The sequence below is a fragment of the Schistocerca americana genome, chromosome 2 (assembly GCF_021461395.2).
Source record: "Schistocerca americana isolate TAMUIC-IGC-003095 chromosome 2, iqSchAmer2.1, whole genome shotgun sequence".
Lineage (NCBI taxonomy): Eukaryota > Metazoa > Arthropoda > Insecta > Orthoptera > Acrididae > Schistocerca > Schistocerca americana.
Window position 1 is genome coordinate 870,250,023 of NC_060120.1, and position 18,023 is coordinate 870,268,045.

At 55.1% G+C, this 18,023-nt stretch overlaps 18 non-coding genes across 18 annotated transcripts; all 18 read right to left on the bottom strand.

Moving 5' to 3' along the window:
• Nucleotides 1-6,641: 6,641 nt before the first annotated feature.
• Trnal-cag lies at nucleotides 6,642-6,723 on the bottom strand. The gene has a single exon. It is a non-coding gene; the product is annotated as a tRNA-Leu (tRNA).
• An 80-nt stretch (nucleotides 6,724-6,803) lies between these two features.
• Nucleotides 6,804-6,885, bottom strand: Trnal-aag. The gene has a single exon. It is a non-coding gene; the product is annotated as a tRNA-Leu (tRNA).
• Nucleotides 6,886-7,957: 1,072 nt separating this feature from the next.
• On the bottom strand, nucleotides 7,958-8,039 carry Trnal-cag. Its single transcript has one exon. It is a non-coding gene; the product is annotated as a tRNA-Leu (tRNA).
• An 80-nt stretch (nucleotides 8,040-8,119) lies between these two features.
• Trnal-aag lies at nucleotides 8,120-8,201 on the bottom strand. The gene has a single exon. It is a non-coding gene; the product is annotated as a tRNA-Leu (tRNA).
• Nucleotides 8,202-9,273: 1,072 nt separating this feature from the next.
• On the bottom strand, nucleotides 9,274-9,355 carry Trnal-cag. Its single transcript has one exon. It is a non-coding gene; the product is annotated as a tRNA-Leu (tRNA).
• An 80-nt stretch (nucleotides 9,356-9,435) lies between these two features.
• Nucleotides 9,436-9,517, bottom strand: Trnal-aag. The gene has a single exon. It is a non-coding gene; the product is annotated as a tRNA-Leu (tRNA).
• Nucleotides 9,518-10,589: 1,072 nt separating this feature from the next.
• On the bottom strand, nucleotides 10,590-10,671 carry Trnal-cag. The gene has a single exon. It is a non-coding gene; the product is annotated as a tRNA-Leu (tRNA).
• Nucleotides 10,672-10,751: 80 nt separating this feature from the next.
• On the bottom strand, nucleotides 10,752-10,833 carry Trnal-aag. The gene has a single exon. It is a non-coding gene; the product is annotated as a tRNA-Leu (tRNA).
• A 1,072-nt stretch (nucleotides 10,834-11,905) lies between these two features.
• Nucleotides 11,906-11,987, bottom strand: Trnal-cag. The gene has a single exon. It is a non-coding gene; the product is annotated as a tRNA-Leu (tRNA).
• Nucleotides 11,988-12,067: 80 nt separating this feature from the next.
• Trnal-aag lies at nucleotides 12,068-12,149 on the bottom strand. Its single transcript has one exon. It is a non-coding gene; the product is annotated as a tRNA-Leu (tRNA).
• A 1,072-nt stretch (nucleotides 12,150-13,221) lies between these two features.
• On the bottom strand, nucleotides 13,222-13,303 carry Trnal-cag. The gene has a single exon. It is a non-coding gene; the product is annotated as a tRNA-Leu (tRNA).
• Nucleotides 13,304-13,383: 80 nt separating this feature from the next.
• Trnal-aag lies at nucleotides 13,384-13,465 on the bottom strand. The gene has a single exon. It is a non-coding gene; the product is annotated as a tRNA-Leu (tRNA).
• A 1,072-nt stretch (nucleotides 13,466-14,537) lies between these two features.
• Nucleotides 14,538-14,619, bottom strand: Trnal-cag. The gene has a single exon. It is a non-coding gene; the product is annotated as a tRNA-Leu (tRNA).
• An 80-nt stretch (nucleotides 14,620-14,699) lies between these two features.
• Nucleotides 14,700-14,781, bottom strand: Trnal-aag. Its single transcript has one exon. It is a non-coding gene; the product is annotated as a tRNA-Leu (tRNA).
• A 1,072-nt stretch (nucleotides 14,782-15,853) lies between these two features.
• Trnal-cag lies at nucleotides 15,854-15,935 on the bottom strand. Its single transcript has one exon. It is a non-coding gene; the product is annotated as a tRNA-Leu (tRNA).
• An 80-nt stretch (nucleotides 15,936-16,015) lies between these two features.
• Nucleotides 16,016-16,097, bottom strand: Trnal-aag. Its single transcript has one exon. It is a non-coding gene; the product is annotated as a tRNA-Leu (tRNA).
• Nucleotides 16,098-17,169: 1,072 nt separating this feature from the next.
• On the bottom strand, nucleotides 17,170-17,251 carry Trnal-cag. Its single transcript has one exon. It is a non-coding gene; the product is annotated as a tRNA-Leu (tRNA).
• An 80-nt stretch (nucleotides 17,252-17,331) lies between these two features.
• Trnal-aag lies at nucleotides 17,332-17,413 on the bottom strand. Its single transcript has one exon. It is a non-coding gene; the product is annotated as a tRNA-Leu (tRNA).
• Between the last annotated feature and the right edge of the window lie 610 nt (nucleotides 17,414-18,023).

An 18,023-nucleotide genomic window follows, 5' to 3' on the forward strand; every position in this document is an offset into this window, starting at 1 on the left:
CAGTCAGCCTTATTCATAGCCCATCTGCTAGGGCGCCCAGAAGAGTGGCGCTGTGGTAGTGACAAAAAGATCGGAAAATGGTCACTACCACACAGGTCGTCATGCACACTCCATTGGACAGACGGTAAGAGGCTATGGCTACAGATGGAAAGGTCAATGGCGGAGTAGGTGCCATGCGCCACACTGAAGTGTGTGAAGGCACCATCATTTAACAGCGAGAGATCGAGCTGCGACAATAAATGCTCAACGATGGCGCCTCGACCTGTTGCCACTGACCCACCCCACAGAGGGTTATGAGCGTTGAAGTCGCCCAATAGCAAGAAAGGTGGCGGCAATTGGGCGACCAGTGCAGCCAGGACATGCTGCGAGACATCATCATCCGGTGGAATGTAAAGACTGCAGACGGTAACAGCCTGTGGCGTCCACACGCGTACAGCGACAGCCTCTAGAGGCGTCTGGAGAGGGACAGACTCGCTGTGCAGAGTGTGAAGGACATATATGCAGACGCCACCAGACACCCTTTCATAAGCTGCTCGGTTCTTATAATAACCCCGATAGCCACGGAGGGCGGGGGTTCGCATTGCTGGAAACCAAGTTTCCTGGAGAGCAATGCAGAAGAAAGGGTGAAGGCTGATAAGGTGGCGGAGCTCAGCTAGATGGTGGAAGAAACCGCTGCAGTTCCACTGGAGGATGGTGTTGTCCATGGCTGGGAAAGGCGTGACGGGACTGGGAAGGCAGATTACGCCACTGGGGCACCTGCTGCCTCCGATGGAGCATCCGTGCAAATGCCATCCATTGCGTCCGCGGGACCGGCAAGAGCGAGGTCCTCAGCGGACGCCAGAATCTCCACCTCGTCCTCAGAGGCAGAGCTTGTAGGGAGCGGCGGGATCGGTGCCACCGCATTACCGTTGGTCTTGGGGACTTTCTTCCTTTTCTGCTTATCACGCTGTGCCTTCGGCTCTTCAGGCTGCATGGGCTTCACTGGGTCAGTCTCAGGGACAGACGACGACCGCGAGGCCCGACGACCAGGGACTGGCGGTTGTTTCAACCACTTGCGGGCGTCCGCCTTGCCACTGGTCGGAACTTGCGAAGGGAGGTCCCCAAGGGATCCCTTCCTGGCGAGAGCAGCCGAAGAAGTCTTACGCTTCTCCGGCTGGGAAGGGGGAGCTGATGTCCCCGAAGGTTGGGAGGGTGTTGCTCCTGAAGAAGATGGAGCAGGAGCAACAGGGTGTGAAGTGCCCCCCACAAGCAAGGGGGCCGGTGGATGCTGACCGATCTTAGGGCCGATTCGTGATGACGGGAGAACCGTCGTTGCAGCAGCGGCGTAGGTCGACGGCATTGCCACAGGATGGAGCCTCTCATATTTCCGTCTAGCCTCGGGGTAGGTCAGCCGGTCCAAGGTCTTATATTCCATTATCTTCCGTTCTTTCTGCAATATCCTACAGTCCGGCGAGCAGGGGGAATGGTGTTCTCCGCAGTTAACACAGATAGGAGGCGGGGCACATGGAGTATCGGGATGCGAAGGACGTCCGCAATCCCGACACGTCATGTTGGAAGTACAGCGAGATGACATGTGCCCGAACTTCCAGCATTTAAAACACCGCATCGGAGGAGGTATATATGGTTTCACATCACAACGATAAACCATCACCTTAACCTTTTCGGGTAAGACATCACCCTCAAAGGCCAAGATGAAGGCACCGGTGGCGACCTGATTATCCCTCGGACCCCGATGGACGCGCCGGACGAAGTGAACACCTCGTCGTTCGAGGTTGGCGCGTAATTCATCGTCGGACTGCAGAAGAAGATCCCGGTGGAATATAATACCCTGGACCATGTTCAGACTCTTATGCGGCGTGATGCTAACGGAAACATCCCCCAACTTGTCACAAATGAGCAACCTCCGTGACTGGGCAGAGGATGCCGTTTTTATCAACACCGATCCAGACCGCATCTTGGACAAGCCCTCCACCTCCCCGAACTTGTCCTCTAAATGCTCTACAAAGAACTGCGGCTTCACGGATAGAAAAGATTCCCCATCAGCTCTGGTACAGACAAGATATCTGGGCGAATACGTCTCAGTGTCACGCAATGCCTGTCGTTCCTCCCATGGTGTGGCGAGGGAGGGGAACGATTTGGGGTCATAAACGTTACCTTTAAAATGGGCTCTCGAACGCTTAGAGACTGCTGACGGCTGGCCGCCAGCGACAGATGATGTACCACGCTTCATTGCGGGTCATCCGCCCTGATGCCACCTACTCCGACCAAGGGCCCTCCCCACGGGCGCCACCCAGCCACAGCAAAGACCACCTGGCAGGATGGCCATTGCCGGGAGTCCTGATGCCCCAGGGAGATGGGCATCTACTCCTTGGCATACGTGGGGAGTGAACGGCGCAGGCATCAGTAGAGCGATCCCTGTGTTGTCAGGGGGCTACAACCAAGAGGGTACATGGCGACCCCACCACAACGGACTGGCTACCGTGCTGGATCTTAGGTGCAAAAATGGCCAAGGTCGTCGTCACAGTTAAAAGAAACACTGCAGAGTGCAGCGTGGTAATCGCCCAAGAGATCGAAAACGAGCGGGACACCATTGCAACGACGAGAAAGACGGCTATAGGTCGAAATGCACGAAGGATACAGTGCACCATGTAAGGTGCCCTTCCCCAATTGGCTCGCTCTTCGGAATAATTTAGATAGATGGAGGTCAAACCCGAGAGGGGACCATCACATAAGGCCGAAACGTTTGAGACTCCTTTTAGTCGCCTCTTACGACAGGCAGGAATACCGCGGGCCTATTCTTACCCCCGAACCCGCAGGGGGGGCCGACGCCGTACACAAAAGTAAATCACAGGCACAAAGTGGCACAACGAAAGGTCATGTGCGCTACCAAACGACGCATGCAATCGACAACAACGGTAAAAGTCATCCTCAACAGGTGGAGACAGGAGACATAGGTAAAATAGTAAAAGATACGGACAGAGTAAAAGTACATGTGCGCCGCTAATACTATTCCATGCAGTTCGTCGGCATGGGCGATGAGATATTGCCTCCGACGGGGGCACACACCAGACACAGTCAAAGACAATAAATAATAATAATAATAATTAAGAATAAATGAAGCGGTCACAACTGCGGAAGCAGCGGCGTCTCAAGGAGTATACACGTTGTCGACACAAACGACTAAAAGTTCCACCAGCGTACAACATACACCAGACACATTCAAAGGCTAATAAATAAGTCCGAACAAATTTGCATGCACATGTGCCGCCAAACGACGCAAGTAAGTGGCAAGCACAGTGAAATATGTCTGCAACGGATGTCACACATCAGACGGGAGAAAAAAAAAAAATATACGCACAACAAAAGCGGCACATGCACCGTTAAGACAGCGCATGGTATCGAGAGTAACGGGGTAAGCACACAAGCAACGCGTGGCAGACCCCAGACACAACGAAATAACACAACTTTTTAAAAATAAATGTGCACATCGGGAAAAGCACCTGTGCATCCGTAATGATCAAAGGGAGCGGCAAGAACGACTAAAATGTGCCTCCGAACGAGCGGCGGACACCAGACACATTTAAAATTACCAGACACATTTAAAATACACAACAAATAAAAGTACACAACGAGGGGTGCAGTGGCGCTGCCAAAACTACAGTCGCGAGCGAAATAAAGGTTAAAACGCGCAACAGACCGGTATCACACAACACAGACGAGGAAACGTCACAAAAAACAATGTTAGACTGAGACAACGACGAAGGCATGCACGCTGCCAAGCAATGAGCAAAGTCACTTTACGTACCGGCGCCAGTCCCGTCTTCCACCTCCACTTCCGCCGCCCAGTCACACTTTTCACTAGAAAACACGGGGGGCTGAACCACCTCCGTGCCCATACTAACAGCGGCACCGGAAAGAGCCGCCGTGGCAGGTCCGGCGCCGGCGGCAGAATCAGATCCAGAATCCTGCGAGTGCGGCCGGATGCGACGGCAATGTGAGTCGTCCGATTTGCGTTTGCCTGCCAAGTGTGCAGGCGACACGTTCGAAACAACGTCCATCGCCATACCGCTTGCCACGACAGGTTCCGTTTGAGTAAGTAAAACCTTCAGCTGACGAACTTTCTCGTCCCGCTTGGATTCCGCGGAACTCACGGACGCCTCAGGTTGATTGCAAGCGGCAGGCCGCTGCCGACGGCGATCGGAAGCCGACGCCTGCCGCGAGTCAACAACCGCGCGCAGCGAGGCCCGTTGCAATTTTTTCTGTTTAGAGGTGGACTTGTAGAGTGGGACGCAAGTCACCACCGGGGACGTCGTTCGCGCCTACGAGAAGAAACACCCGAAATACTAGCGCTACGAATGCGGGTAACGTTTTCAGCCCCCTCAGTCGGCCGTTCCCGACGCGGTTTGGGTTCCGCGGGGGTGTCAAGACGCTCCTCTCGGTCGACAACAACGGTGGCAGCAGCGGACACATTCTCATTCACAACAGAGGGAGCAGCCTCGGGAACGGGTTCCGAGACGGACAGCGTTACAGCTGTCGGGACGGGGTCAGACACAATCGGTATCTCAAGTCTATCAACAGCCAGCGGATCAGGCACGGGGGCCGCTACATTCACAGGCAAAGAAATCACAGGCAACGCCGGGAAGCTATCGGCAACAAGAACGGGAGGTGTAACGTCCAGAGCAACAACGTCGGCCGCAATCTCAGGAGAAGACACACGACTAGCACGTGCGGGGGAGGCGCCAAGCGCGACCGCCGCCCATGTCACCTCGCCCTGACCGTCTGCCCGTGGTTGTTGCACAGGGCGACTACGTTTCGGACAGTCCTGTCGAAAATGTCCGGTACCGTTACAAAAAGAACAGGTCGCCGATTGGCCGCTATAAGTAATAAAGGCTCGATGGCCAGCAACAAAAACAAAGGACGGTATATGCAGTCGGACAATCATGCGGACACTTCGAACACCATTTTCAACATCGTAATAATATGCTGACGACCATTTCTCCTTTACGACCGAAAGCACTGTACCGTACGGAAGTAAACTACAAGAAATAGTTTCATTTCGCACTTCAAATGGCAGGTTAAAGACGCGAACAGTACGTATACCATAACCCGCGTTCGACAGCACAACATCACTGATAGTACCGTCAAGGTGCTTAATTTTACGTACACCACCATTCACATTAACTAAAGTCTCACACATATAGGAAGAAGACAGTTTCAGAAATAACGAATTAAGGAACGGGTCAAGTTGAACGCCGAGGGCTACACTTTTCGGCAATTGAAGGTCGTTTTTAACACATTCGTGAATTTCGAAAGCCGTAAGCCTACGTACGGATCTATTAAACGCGCACTGAATATTATTCTGACGATTCTCTGAATTATCGAGATCCATGGGACTCACAGAATGAACCAATCACAGAAGAAACAGCACCGCGAAGCACACGCCGCCGACAGCGATCCGCACGTAAACACCGCCCGACAAGCCGCAACGAGCGCGCGATGTGTTCGGGCCCACGCCTCCGAAGAGACTGGTGCCTTAAACCAGCGCCTTAGACCGCTCGGCCACGCTACCTACACCAGTGTTCCTGGCATTTGTAGAATGCAGTGCACGACACAGCTTCCTGATCTGCTGCGACTGGTTGCTCGAACATCGCACCTCGAACGACTGCCCTTTTCGAATAGAGATTAACTACACAGGCAGCTGCCAGCGCCCTGGTGCGGCGGCATCGCGTGTTTATAAGGAATCGGTAGTGCCACCTGCAGCCTGAGGAACATGAGCACAAAATCAGGAGGGCACCGTGATTTCAATCACTGGGTCACTATCGTCATTGCAGCGACAGCAAGGCAGAACTTTAAAAAGTGCCGTGCCCCGGATTCGAGCCTGGGTTGTTGCGGCCACAACGCAATGTCCTGACCACTAGACGATCACGGCCACGGAGCCACCGCGGAATTCAACTCTCGCGACTGCAAGTGGCTGTGCACAGCAAAGCTCGGCCGACTGTGTCTCGCAACAGCTGTGTCAGACGCGGTCTCCATTATATGTATACTGGCAAACGAACGTGCCCGCGCTGATGGACACTGAGCAGAGTGGTTAGCTGCATTCAACCCCCGTGGCAATGTCTTGCAGTCCTCCAAGTCTGTTGACCGCAGGTATGTGCCCGGATAAGAGGTGGACAGATGTCGCATCTCTCTCGCCGTCACTTGTGGCCGCGAATCATATTTTACGTAGTTTTCTGCAAGCGTCAGCGGAGCGTCAGTCGAGCTAAGTCGGGACAAGTCGCATAAGAGGAGCAATAAAATGTGCATTTCCGGTACCGGGAATCGAACCCAGGCCCCCTGGGCGAGAGCCAGGTATCCCAGCCACTAGACGACACCGGATAACGACACAAGCACTCCTCCAACAAACACGGCGAGCGCCCACCCGCTACTTGACGACAACTGCAAAAATTTACGTTTCCACTTCGTAGAACGGCATGCCCGGGACGCATCTCGTGGAGACGAACGCCAGCAATCATGAGACCAAACTGCGCCGGTGAATCCTGCTGTTACACCACGCACCACTGTGCTACGACAGTTTAAGAAACCGACGCTGCGCTTTTTCCTTCGCGGGAAATCAGTGCTCCTGTTTTCGAGACAGAAAACGTTGGCAGCGGTGGGATTCGAACCCACGCCTCCGAAGAGACTGGTGCCTGAAACCAGCGCCTTAGACCGCTCGGCCACGCTACCTACGCGACGCGGCGGTCACAGGAGCTGCGTTCTACCCCACGAGAACACACCGCAATGGCACAAAAACGAGAAGTAAAAATTGGCAGCGGTGGGATTCGAACCCACGCCTCCGAAGAGACTGGTGCCTTAAACCAGCGCCTTAGACCGCTCGGCCACGCTACCTACACCAGTGTTCCTGGCATTTGTAGAATGCAGTGCACGACACAGCTTCCTGATCTGCTGCGACTGGTTGCTCGAACATCGCACCTCGAACGACTGCCCTTTTCGAATAGAGATTAACTACACAGGCAGCTGCCAGCGCCCTGGTGCGGCGGCATCGCGTGTTTATAAGGAATCGGTAGTGCCACCTGCAGCCTGAGGAACATGAGCACAAAATCAGGAGGGCACCGTGATTTCAATCACTGGGTCACTATCGTCATTGCAGCGACAGCAAGGCAGAACTTTAAAAAGTGCCGTGCCCCGGATTCGAGCCTGGGTTGTTGCGGCCACAACGCAATGTCCTGACCACTAGACGATCACGGCCACGGAGCCACCGCGGAATTCAACTCTCGCGACTGCAAGTGGCTGTGCACAGCAAAGCTCGGCCGACTGTGTCTCGCAACAGCTGTGTCAGACGCGGTCTCCATTATATGTATACTGGCAAACGAACGTGCCCGCGCTGATGGACACTGAGCAGAGTGGTTAGCTGCATTCAACCCCCGTGGCAATGTCTTGCAGTCCTCCAAGTCTGTTGACCGCAGGTATGTGCCCGGATAAGAGGTGGACAGATGTCGCATCTCTCTCGCCGTCACTTGTGGCCGCGAATCATATTTTACGTAGTTTTCTGCAAGCGTCAGCGGAGCGTCAGTCGAGCTAAGTCGGGACAAGTCGCATAAGAGGAGCAATAAAATGTGCATTTCCGGTACCGGGAATCGAACCCAGGCCCCCTGGGCGAGAGCCAGGTATCCCAGCCACTAGACGACACCGGATAACGACACAAGCACTCCTCCAACAAACACGGCGAGCGCCCACCCGCTACTTGACGACAACTGCAAAAATTTACGTTTCCACTTCGTAGAACGGCATGCCCGGGACGCATCTCGTGGAGACGAACGCCAGCAATCATGAGACCAAACTGCGCCGGTGAATCCTGCTGTTACACCACGCACCACTGTGCTACGACAGTTTAAGAAACCGACGCTGCGCTTTTTCCTTCGCGGGAAATCAGTGCTCCTGTTTTCGAGACAGAAAACGTTGGCAGCGGTGGGATTCGAACCCACGCCTCCGAAGAGACTGGTGCCTGAAACCAGCGCCTTAGACCGCTCGGCCACGCTACCTACGCGACGCGGCGGTCACAGGAGCTGCGTTCTACCCCACGAGAACACACCGCAATGGCACAAAAACGAGAAGTAAAAATTGGCAGCGGTGGGATTCGAACCCACGCCTCCGAAGAGACTGGTGCCTTAAACCAGCGCCTTAGACCGCTCGGCCACGCTACCTACACCAGTGTTCCTGGCATTTGTAGAATGCAGTGCACGACACAGCTTCCTGATCTGCTGCGACTGGTTGCTCGAACATCGCACCTCGAACGACTGCCCTTTTCGAATAGAGATTAACTACACAGGCAGCTGCCAGCGCCCTGGTGCGGCGGCATCGCGTGTTTATAAGGAATCGGTAGTGCCACCTGCAGCCTGAGGAACATGAGCACAAAATCAGGAGGGCACCGTGATTTCAATCACTGGGTCACTATCGTCATTGCAGCGACAGCAAGGCAGAACTTTAAAAAGTGCCGTGCCCCGGATTCGAGCCTGGGTTGTTGCGGCCACAACGCAATGTCCTGACCACTAGACGATCACGGCCACGGAGCCACCGCGGAATTCAACTCTCGCGACTGCAAGTGGCTGTGCACAGCAAAGCTCGGCCGACTGTGTCTCGCAACAGCTGTGTCAGACGCGGTCTCCATTATATGTATACTGGCAAACGAACGTGCCCGCGCTGATGGACACTGAGCAGAGTGGTTAGCTGCATTCAACCCCCGTGGCAATGTCTTGCAGTCCTCCAAGTCTGTTGACCGCAGGTATGTGCCCGGATAAGAGGTGGACAGATGTCGCATCTCTCTCGCCGTCACTTGTGGCCGCGAATCATATTTTACGTAGTTTTCTGCAAGCGTCAGCGGAGCGTCAGTCGAGCTAAGTCGGGACAAGTCGCATAAGAGGAGCAATAAAATGTGCAATTCCGGTACCGGGAATCGAACCCAGGCCCCCTGGGCGAGAGCCAGGTATCCCAGCCACTAGACGACACCGGATAACGACACAAGCACTCCTCCAACAAACACGGCGAGCGCCCACCCGCTACTTGACGACAACTGCAAAAATTTACGTTTCCACTTCGTAGAACGGCATGCCCGGGACGCATCTCGTGGAGACGAACGCCAGCAATCATGAGACCAAACTGCGCCGGTGAATCCTGCTGTTACACCACGCACCACTGTGCTACGACAGTTTAAGAAACCGACGCTGCGCTTTTTCCTTCGCGGGAAATCAGTGCTCCTGTTTTCGAGACAGAAAACGTTGGCAGCGGTGGGATTCGAACCCACGCCTCCGAAGAGACTGGTGCCTGAAACCAGCGCCTTAGACCGCTCGGCCACGCTACCTACGCGACGCGGCGGTCACAGGAGCTGCGTTCTACCCCACGAGAACACACCGCAATGGCACAAAAACGAGAAGTAAAAATTGGCAGCGGTGGGATTCGAACCCACGCCTCCGAAGAGACTGGTGCCTTAAACCAGCGCCTTAGACCGCTCGGCCACGCTACCTACACCAGTGTTCCTGGCATTTGTAGAATGCAGTGCACGACACAGCTTCCTGATCTGCTGCGACTGGTTGCTCGAACATCGCACCTCGAACGACTGCCCTTTTCGAATAGAGATTAACTACACAGGCAGCTGCCAGCGCCCTGGTGCGGCGGCATCGCGTGTTTATAAGGAATCGGTAGTGCCACCTGCAGCCTGAGGAACATGAGCACAAAATCAGGAGGGCACCGTGATTTCAATCACTGGGTCACTATCGTCATTGCAGCGACAGCAAGGCAGAACTTTAAAAAGTGCCGTGCCCCGGATTCGAGCCTGGGTTGTTGCGGCCACAACGCAATGTCCTGACCACTAGACGATCACGGCCACGGAGCCACCGCGGAATTCAACTCTCGCGACTGCAAGTGGCTGTGCACAGCAAAGCTCGGCCGACTGTGTCTCGCAACAGCTGTGTCAGACGCGGTCTCCATTATATGTATACTGGCAAACGAACGTGCCCGCGCTGATGGACACTGAGCAGAGTGGTTAGCTGCATTCAACCCCCGTGGCAATGTCTTGCAGTCCTCCAAGTCTGTTGACCGCAGGTATGTGCCCGGATAAGAGGTGGACAGATGTCGCATCTCTCTCGCCGTCACTTGTGGCCGCGAATCATATTTTACGTAGTTTTCTGCAAGCGTCAGCGGAGCGTCAGTCGAGCTAAGTCGGGACAAGTCGCATAAGAGGAGCAATAAAATGTGCAATTCCGGTACCGGGAATCGAACCCAGGCCCCCTGGGCGAGAGCCAGGTATCCCAGCCACTAGACGACACCGGATAACGACACAAGCACTCCTCCAACAAACACGGCGAGCGCCCACCCGCTACTTGACGACAACTGCAAAAATTTACGTTTCCACTTCGTAGAACGGCATGCCCGGGACGCATCTCGTGGAGACGAACGCCAGCAATCATGAGACCAAACTGCGCCGGTGAATCCTGCTGTTACACCACGCACCACTGTGCTACGACAGTTTAAGAAACCGACGCTGCGCTTTTTCCTTCGCGGGAAATCAGTGCTCCTGTTTTCGAGACAGAAAACGTTGGCAGCGGTGGGATTCGAACCCACGCCTCCGAAGAGACTGGTGCCTGAAACCAGCGCCTTAGACCGCTCGGCCACGCTACCTACGCGACGCGGCGGTCACAGGAGCTGCGTTCTACCCCACGAGAACACACCGCAATGGCACAAAAACGAGAAGTAAAAATTGGCAGCGGTGGGATTCGAACCCACGCCTCCGAAGAGACTGGTGCCTTAAACCAGCGCCTTAGACCGCTCGGCCACGCTACCTACACCAGTGTTCCTGGCATTTGTAGAATGCAGTGCACGACACAGCTTCCTGATCTGCTGCGACTGGTTGCTCGAACATCGCACCTCGAACGACTGCCCTTTTCGAATAGAGATTAACTACACAGGCAGCTGCCAGCGCCCTGGTGCGGCGGCATCGCGTGTTTATAAGGAATCGGTAGTGCCACCTGCAGCCTGAGGAACATGAGCACAAAATCAGGAGGGCACCGTGATTTCAATCACTGGGTCACTATCGTCATTGCAGCGACAGCAAGGCAGAACTTTAAAAAGTGCCGTGCCCCGGATTCGAGCCTGGGTTGTTGCGGCCACAACGCAATGTCCTGACCACTAGACGATCACGGCCACGGAGCCACCGCGGAACTCAACTCTCGCGACTGCAAGTGGCTGTGCACAGCAAAGCTCGGCCGACTGTGTCTCGCAACAGCTGTGTCAGACGCGGTCTCCATTATATGTATACTGGCAAACGAACGTGCCCGCGCTGATGGACACTGAGCAGAGTGGTTAGCTGCATTCAACCCCCGTGGCAATGTCTTGCAGTCCTCCAAGTCTGTTGACCGCAGGTATGTGCCCGGATAAGAGGTGGACAGATGTCGCATCTCTCTCGCCGTCACTTGTGGCCGCGAATCATATTTTACGTAGTTTTCTGCAAGCGTCAGCGGAGCGTCAGTCGAGCTAAGTCGGGACAAGTCGCATAAGAGGAGCAATAAAATGTGCAATTCCGGTACCGGGAATCGAACCCAGGCCCCCTGGGCGAGAGCCAGGTATCCCAGCCACTAGACGACACCGGATAACGACACAAGCACTCCTCCAACAAACACGGCGAGCGCCCACCCGCTACTTGACGACAACTGCAAAAATTTACGTTTCCACTTCGTAGAACGGCATGCCCGGGACGCATCTCGTGGAGACGAACGCCAGCAATCATGAGACCAAACTGCGCCGGTGAATCCTGCTGTTACACCACGCACCACTGTGCTACGACAGTTTAAGAAACCGACGCTGCGCTTTTTCCTTCGCGGGAAATCAGTGCTCCTGTTTTCGAGACAGAAAACGTTGGCAGCGGTGGGATTCGAACCCACGCCTCCGAAGAGACTGGTGCCTGAAACCAGCGCCTTAGACCGCTCGGCCACGCTACCTACGCGACGCGGCGGTCACAGGAGCTGCGTTCTACCCCACGAGAACACACCGCAATGGCACAAAAACGAGAAGTAAAAATTGGCAGCGGTGGGATTCGAACCCACGCCTCCGAAGAGACTGGTGCCTTAAACCAGCGCCTTAGACCGCTCGGCCACGCTACCTACACCAGTGTTCCTGGCATTTGTAGAATGCAGTGCACGACACAGCTTCCTGATCTGCTGCGACTGGTTGCTCGAACATCGCACCTCGAACGACTGCCCTTTTCGAATAGAGATTAACTACACAGGCAGCTGCCAGCGCCCTGGTGCGGCGGCATCGCGTGTTTATAAGGAATCGGTAGTGCCACCTGCAGCCTGAGGAACATGAGCACAAAATCAGGAGGGCACCGTGATTTCAATCACTGGGTCACTATCGTCATTGCAGCGACAGCAAGGCAGAACTTTAAAAAGTGCCGTGCCCCGGATTCGAGCCTGGGTTGTTGCGGCCACAACGCAATGTCCTGACCACTAGACGATCACGGCCACGGAGCCACCGCGGAATTCAACTCTCGCGACTGCAAGTGGCTGTGCACAGCAAAGCTCGGCCGACTGTGTCTCGCAACAGCTGTGTCAGACGCGGTCTCCATTATATGTATACTGGCAAACGAACGTGCCCGCGCTGATGGACACTGAGCAGAGTGGTTAGCTGCATTCAACCCCCGTGGCAATGTCTTGCAGTCCTCCAAGTCTGTTGACCGCAGGTATGTGCCCGGATAAGAGGTGGACAGATGTCGCATCTCTCTCGCCGTCACTTGTGGCCGCGAATCATATTTTACGTAGTTTTCTGCAAGCGTCAGCGGAGCGTCAGTCGAGCTAAGTCGGGACAAGTCGCATAAGAGGAGCAATAAAATGTGCAATTCCGGTACCGGGAATCGAACCCAGGCCCCCTGGTCGAGAGCCAGGTATCCCAGCCACTAGACGACACCGGATAACGACACAAGCACTCCTCCAACAAACACGGCGAGCGCCCACCCGCTACTTGACGACAACTGCAAAAATTTACGTTTCCACTTCGTAGAACGGCATGCCCGGGACGCATCTCGTGGAGACGAACGCCAGCAATCATGAGACCAAACTGCGCCGGTGAATCCTGCTGTTACACCACGCACCACTGTGCTACGACAGTTTAAGAAACCGACGCTGCGCTTTTTCCTTCGCGGGAAATCAGTGCTCCTGTTTTCGAGACAGAAAACGTTGGCAGCGGTGGGATTCGAACCCACGCCTCCGAAGAGACTGGTGCCTGAAACCAGCGCCTTAGACCGCTCGGCCACGCTACCTACGCGACGCGGCGGTCACAGGAGCTGCGTTCTACCCCACGAGAACACACCGCAATGGCACAAAAACGAGAAGTAAAAATTGGCAGCGGTGGGATTCGAACCCACGCCTCCGAAGAGACTGGTGCCTTAAACCAGCGCCTTAGACCGCTCGGCCACGCTACCTACACCAGTGTTCCTGGCATTTGTAGAATGCAGTGCACGACACAGCTTCCTGATCTGCTGCGACTGGTTGCTCGAACATCGCACCTCGAACGACTGCCCTTTTCGAATAGAGATTAACTACACAGGCAGCTGCCAGCGCCCTGGTGCGGCGGCATCGCGTGTTTATAAGGAATCGGTAGTGCCACCTGCAGCCTGAGGAACATGAGCACAAAATCAGGAGGGCACCGTGATTTCAATCACTGGGTCACTATCGTCATTGCAGCGACAGCAAGGCAGAACTTTAAAAAGTGCCGTGCCCCGGATTCGAGCCTGGGTTGTTGCGGCCACAACGCAATGTCCTGACCACTAGACGATCACGGCCACGGAGCCACCGCGGAACTCAACTCTCGCGACTGCAAGTGGCTGTGCACAGCAAAGCTCGGCCGACTGTGTCTCGCAACAGCTGTGTCAGACGCGGTCTCCATTATATGTATACTGGCAAACGAACGTGCCCGCGCTGATGGACACTGAGCAGAGTGGTTAGCTGCATTCAACCCCCGTGGCAATGTCTTGCAGTCCTCCAAGTCTGTTGACCGCAGGTATGTGCCCGGATAAGAGGTGGACAGATGTCGCATCTCTCTCGCCGTCACTTGTGGCCGCGAATCATATTTTACGTAGTTTTCTGCAAGCGTCAGCGGAGCGTCAGTCGAGCTAAGTCGGGACAAGTCGCATAAGAGGAGCAATAAAATGTGCAATTCCGGTACCGGGAATCGAACCCAGGCCCCCTGGGCGAGAGCCAGGTATCCCAGCCACTAGACGACACCGGATAACGACACAAGCACTCCTCCAACAAACACGGCGAGCGCCCACCCGCTACTTGACGACAACTGCAAAAATTTACGTTTCCACTTCGTAGAACGGCATGCCCGGGACGCATCTCGTGGAGACGAACGCCAGCAATCATGAGACCAAACTGCGCCGGTGAATCCTGCTGTTACACCACGCACCACTGTGCTACGACAGTTTAAGAAACCGACGCTGCGCTTTTTCCTTCGCGGGAAATCAGTGCTCCTGTTTTCGAGACAGAAAACGTTGGCAGCGGTGGGATTCGAACCCACGCCTCCGAAGAGACTGGTGCCTGAAACCAGCGCCTTAGACCGCTCGGCCACGCTACCTACGCGACGCGGCGGTCACAGGAGCTGCGTTCTACCCCACGAGAACACACCGCAATGGCACAAAAACGAGAAGTAAAAATTGGCAGCGGTGGGATTCGAACCCACGCCTCCGAAGAGACTGGTGCCTTAAACCAGCGCCTTAGACCGCTCGGCCACGCTACCTACACCAGTGTTCCTGGCATTTGTAGAATGCAGTGCACGACACAGCTTCCTGATCTGCTGCGACTGGTTGCTCGAACATCGCACCTCGAACGACTGCCCTTTTCGAATAGAGATTAACTACACAGGCAGCTGCCAGCGCCCTGGTGCGGCGGCATCGCGTGTTTATAAGGAATCGGTAGTGCCACCTGCAGCCTGAGGAACATGAGCACAAAATCAGGAGGGCACCGTGATTTCAATCACTGGGTCACTATCGTCATTGCAGCGACAGCAAGGCAGAACTTTAAAAAGTGCCGTGCCCCGGATTCGAGCCTGGGTTGTTGCGGCCACAACGCAATGTCCTGACCACTAGACGATCACGGCCACGGAGCCACCGCGGAATTCAACTCTCGCGACTGCAAGTGGCTGTGCACAGCAAAGCTCGGCCGACTGTGTCTCGCAACAGCTGTGTCAGACGCGGTCTCCATTATATGTATACTGGCAAACGAACGTGCCCGCGCTGATGGACACTGAGCAGAGTGGTTAGCTGCATTCAACCCCCGTGGCAATGTCTTGCAGTCCTCCAAGTCTGTTGACCGCAGGTATGTGCCCGGATAAGAGGTGGACAGATGTCGCATCTCTCTCGCCGTCACTTGTGGCCGCGAATCATATTTTACGTAGTTTTCTGCAAGCGTCAGCGGAGCGTCAGTCGAGCTAAGTCGGGACAAGTCGCATAAGAGGAGCAATAAAATGTGCAATTCCGGTACCGGGAATCGAACCCAGGCCCCCTGGTCGAGAGCCAGGTATCCCAGCCACTAGACGACACCGGATAACGACACAAGCACTCCTCCAACAAACACGGCGAGCGCCCACCCGCTACTTGACGACAACTGCAAAAATTTACGTTTCCACTTCGTAGAACGGCATGCCCGGGACGCATCTCGTGGAGACGAACGCCAGCAATCATGAGACCAAACTGCGCCGGTGAATCCTGCTGTTACACCACGCACCACTGTGCTACGACAGTTTAAGAAACCGACGCTGCGCTTTTTCCTTCGCGGGAAATCAGTGCTCCTGTTTTCGAGACAGAAAACGTTGGCAGCGGTGGGATTCGAACCCACGCCTCCGAAGAGACTGGTGCCTGAAACCAGCGCCTTAGACCGCTCGGCCACGCTACCTACGCGACGCGGCGGTCACAGGAGCTGCGTTCTACCCCACGAGAACACACCGCAATGGCACAAAAACGAGAAGTAAAAATTGGCAGCGGTGGGATTCGAACCCACGCCTCCGAAGAGACTGGTGCCTTAAACCAGCGCCTTAGACCGCTCGGCCACGCTACCTACACCAGTGTTCCTGGCATTTGTAGAATGCAGTGCACGACACAGCTTCCTGATCTGCTGCGACTGGTTGCTCGAACATCGCACCTCGAACGACTGCCCTTTTCGAATAGAGATTAACTACACAGGCAGCTGCCAGCGCCCTGGTGCGGCGGCATCGCGTGTTTATAAGGAATCGGTAGTGCCACCTGCAGCCTGAGGAACATGAGCACAAAATCAGGAGGGCACCGTGATTTCAATCACTGGGTCACTATCGTCATTGCAGCGACAGCAAGGCAGAACTTTAAAAAGTGCCGTGCCCCGGATTCGAGCCTGGGTTGTTGCGGCCACAACGCAATGTCCTGACCACTAGACGATCACGGCCACGGAGCCACCGCGGAATTCAACTCTCGCGACTGCAAGTGGCTGTGCACAGCAAAGCTCGGCCGACTGTGTCTCGCAACAGCTGTGTCAGACGCGGTCTCCATTATATGTATACTGGCAAACGAACGTGCCCGCGCTGATGGACACTGAGCAGAGTGGTTAGCTGCATTCAACCCCCGTGGCAATGTCTTGCAGTCCTCCAAGTCTGTTGACCGCAGGTATGTGCCCGGATAAGAGGTGGACAGATGTCGCATCTCTCTCGCCGTCACTTGTGGCCGCGAATCATATTTTACGTAGTTTTCTGCAAGCGTCAGCGGAGCGTCAGTCGAGCTAAGTCGGGACAAGTCGCATAAGAGGAGCAATAAAATGTGCAATTCCGGTACCGGGAATCGAACCCAGGCCCCCTGGGCGAGAGCCAGGTATCCCAGCCACTAGACGACACCGGATAACGACACAAGCACTCCTCCAACAAACACGGCGAGCGCCCACCCGCTACTTGACGACAACTGCAAAAATTTACGTTTCCACTTCGTAGAACGGCATGCCCGGGACGCATCTCGTGGAGACGAACGCCAGCAATCATGAGACCAAACTGCGCCGGTGAATCCTGCTGTTACACCACGCACCACTGTGCTACGACAGTTTAAGAAACCGACGCTGCGCTTTTTCCTTCGCGGGAAATCAGTGCTCCTGTTTTCGAGACAGAAAACGTTGGCAGCGGTGGGATTCGAACCCACGCCTCCGAAGAGACTGGTGCCTGAAACCAGCGCCTTAGACCGCTCGGCCACGCTACCTACGCGACGCGGCGGTCACAGGAGCTACGTTCTACCCCACGAGAACACACCGCAATGGCACAAAAACGAGAAGTAAAAATTGGCAGCGGTGGGATTCGAACCCACGCCTCCGAAGAGACTGGTGCCTTAAACCAGCGCCTTAGACCGCTCGGCCACGCTACCTACACCAGTGTTCCTGGCATTTGTAGAATGCAGTGCACGACACAGCTTCCTGATCTGCTGCGACTGGTTGCTCGAACATCGCACCTCGAACGACTGCCCTTTTCGAATAGAGATTAACTACACAGGCAGCTGCCAGCGCCCTGGTGCGGCGGCATCGCGTGTTTATAAGGAATCGGTAGTGCCACCTGCAGCCTGAGGAACATGAGCACAAAATCAGGAGGGCACCGTGATTTCAATCACTGGGTCACTATCGTCATTGCAGCGACAGCAAGGCAGAACTTTAAAAAGTGCCGTGCCCCGGATTCGAGCCTGGGTTGTTGCGGCCACAACGCAATGTCCTGACCACTAGACGATCACGGCCACGGAGCCACCGCGGAATTCAACTCTCGCGACTGCAAGTGGCTGTGCACAGCAAAGCTCGGCCGACTGTGTCTCGCAACAGCTGTGTCAGACGCGGTCTCCATTATATGTATACTGGCAAACGAACGTGCCCGCGCTGATGGACACTGAGCAGAGTGGTTAGCTGCATTCAACCCCCGTGGCAATGTCTTGCAGTCCTCCAAGTCTGTTGACCGCAGGTATGTGCCCGGATAAGAGGTGGACAGATGTC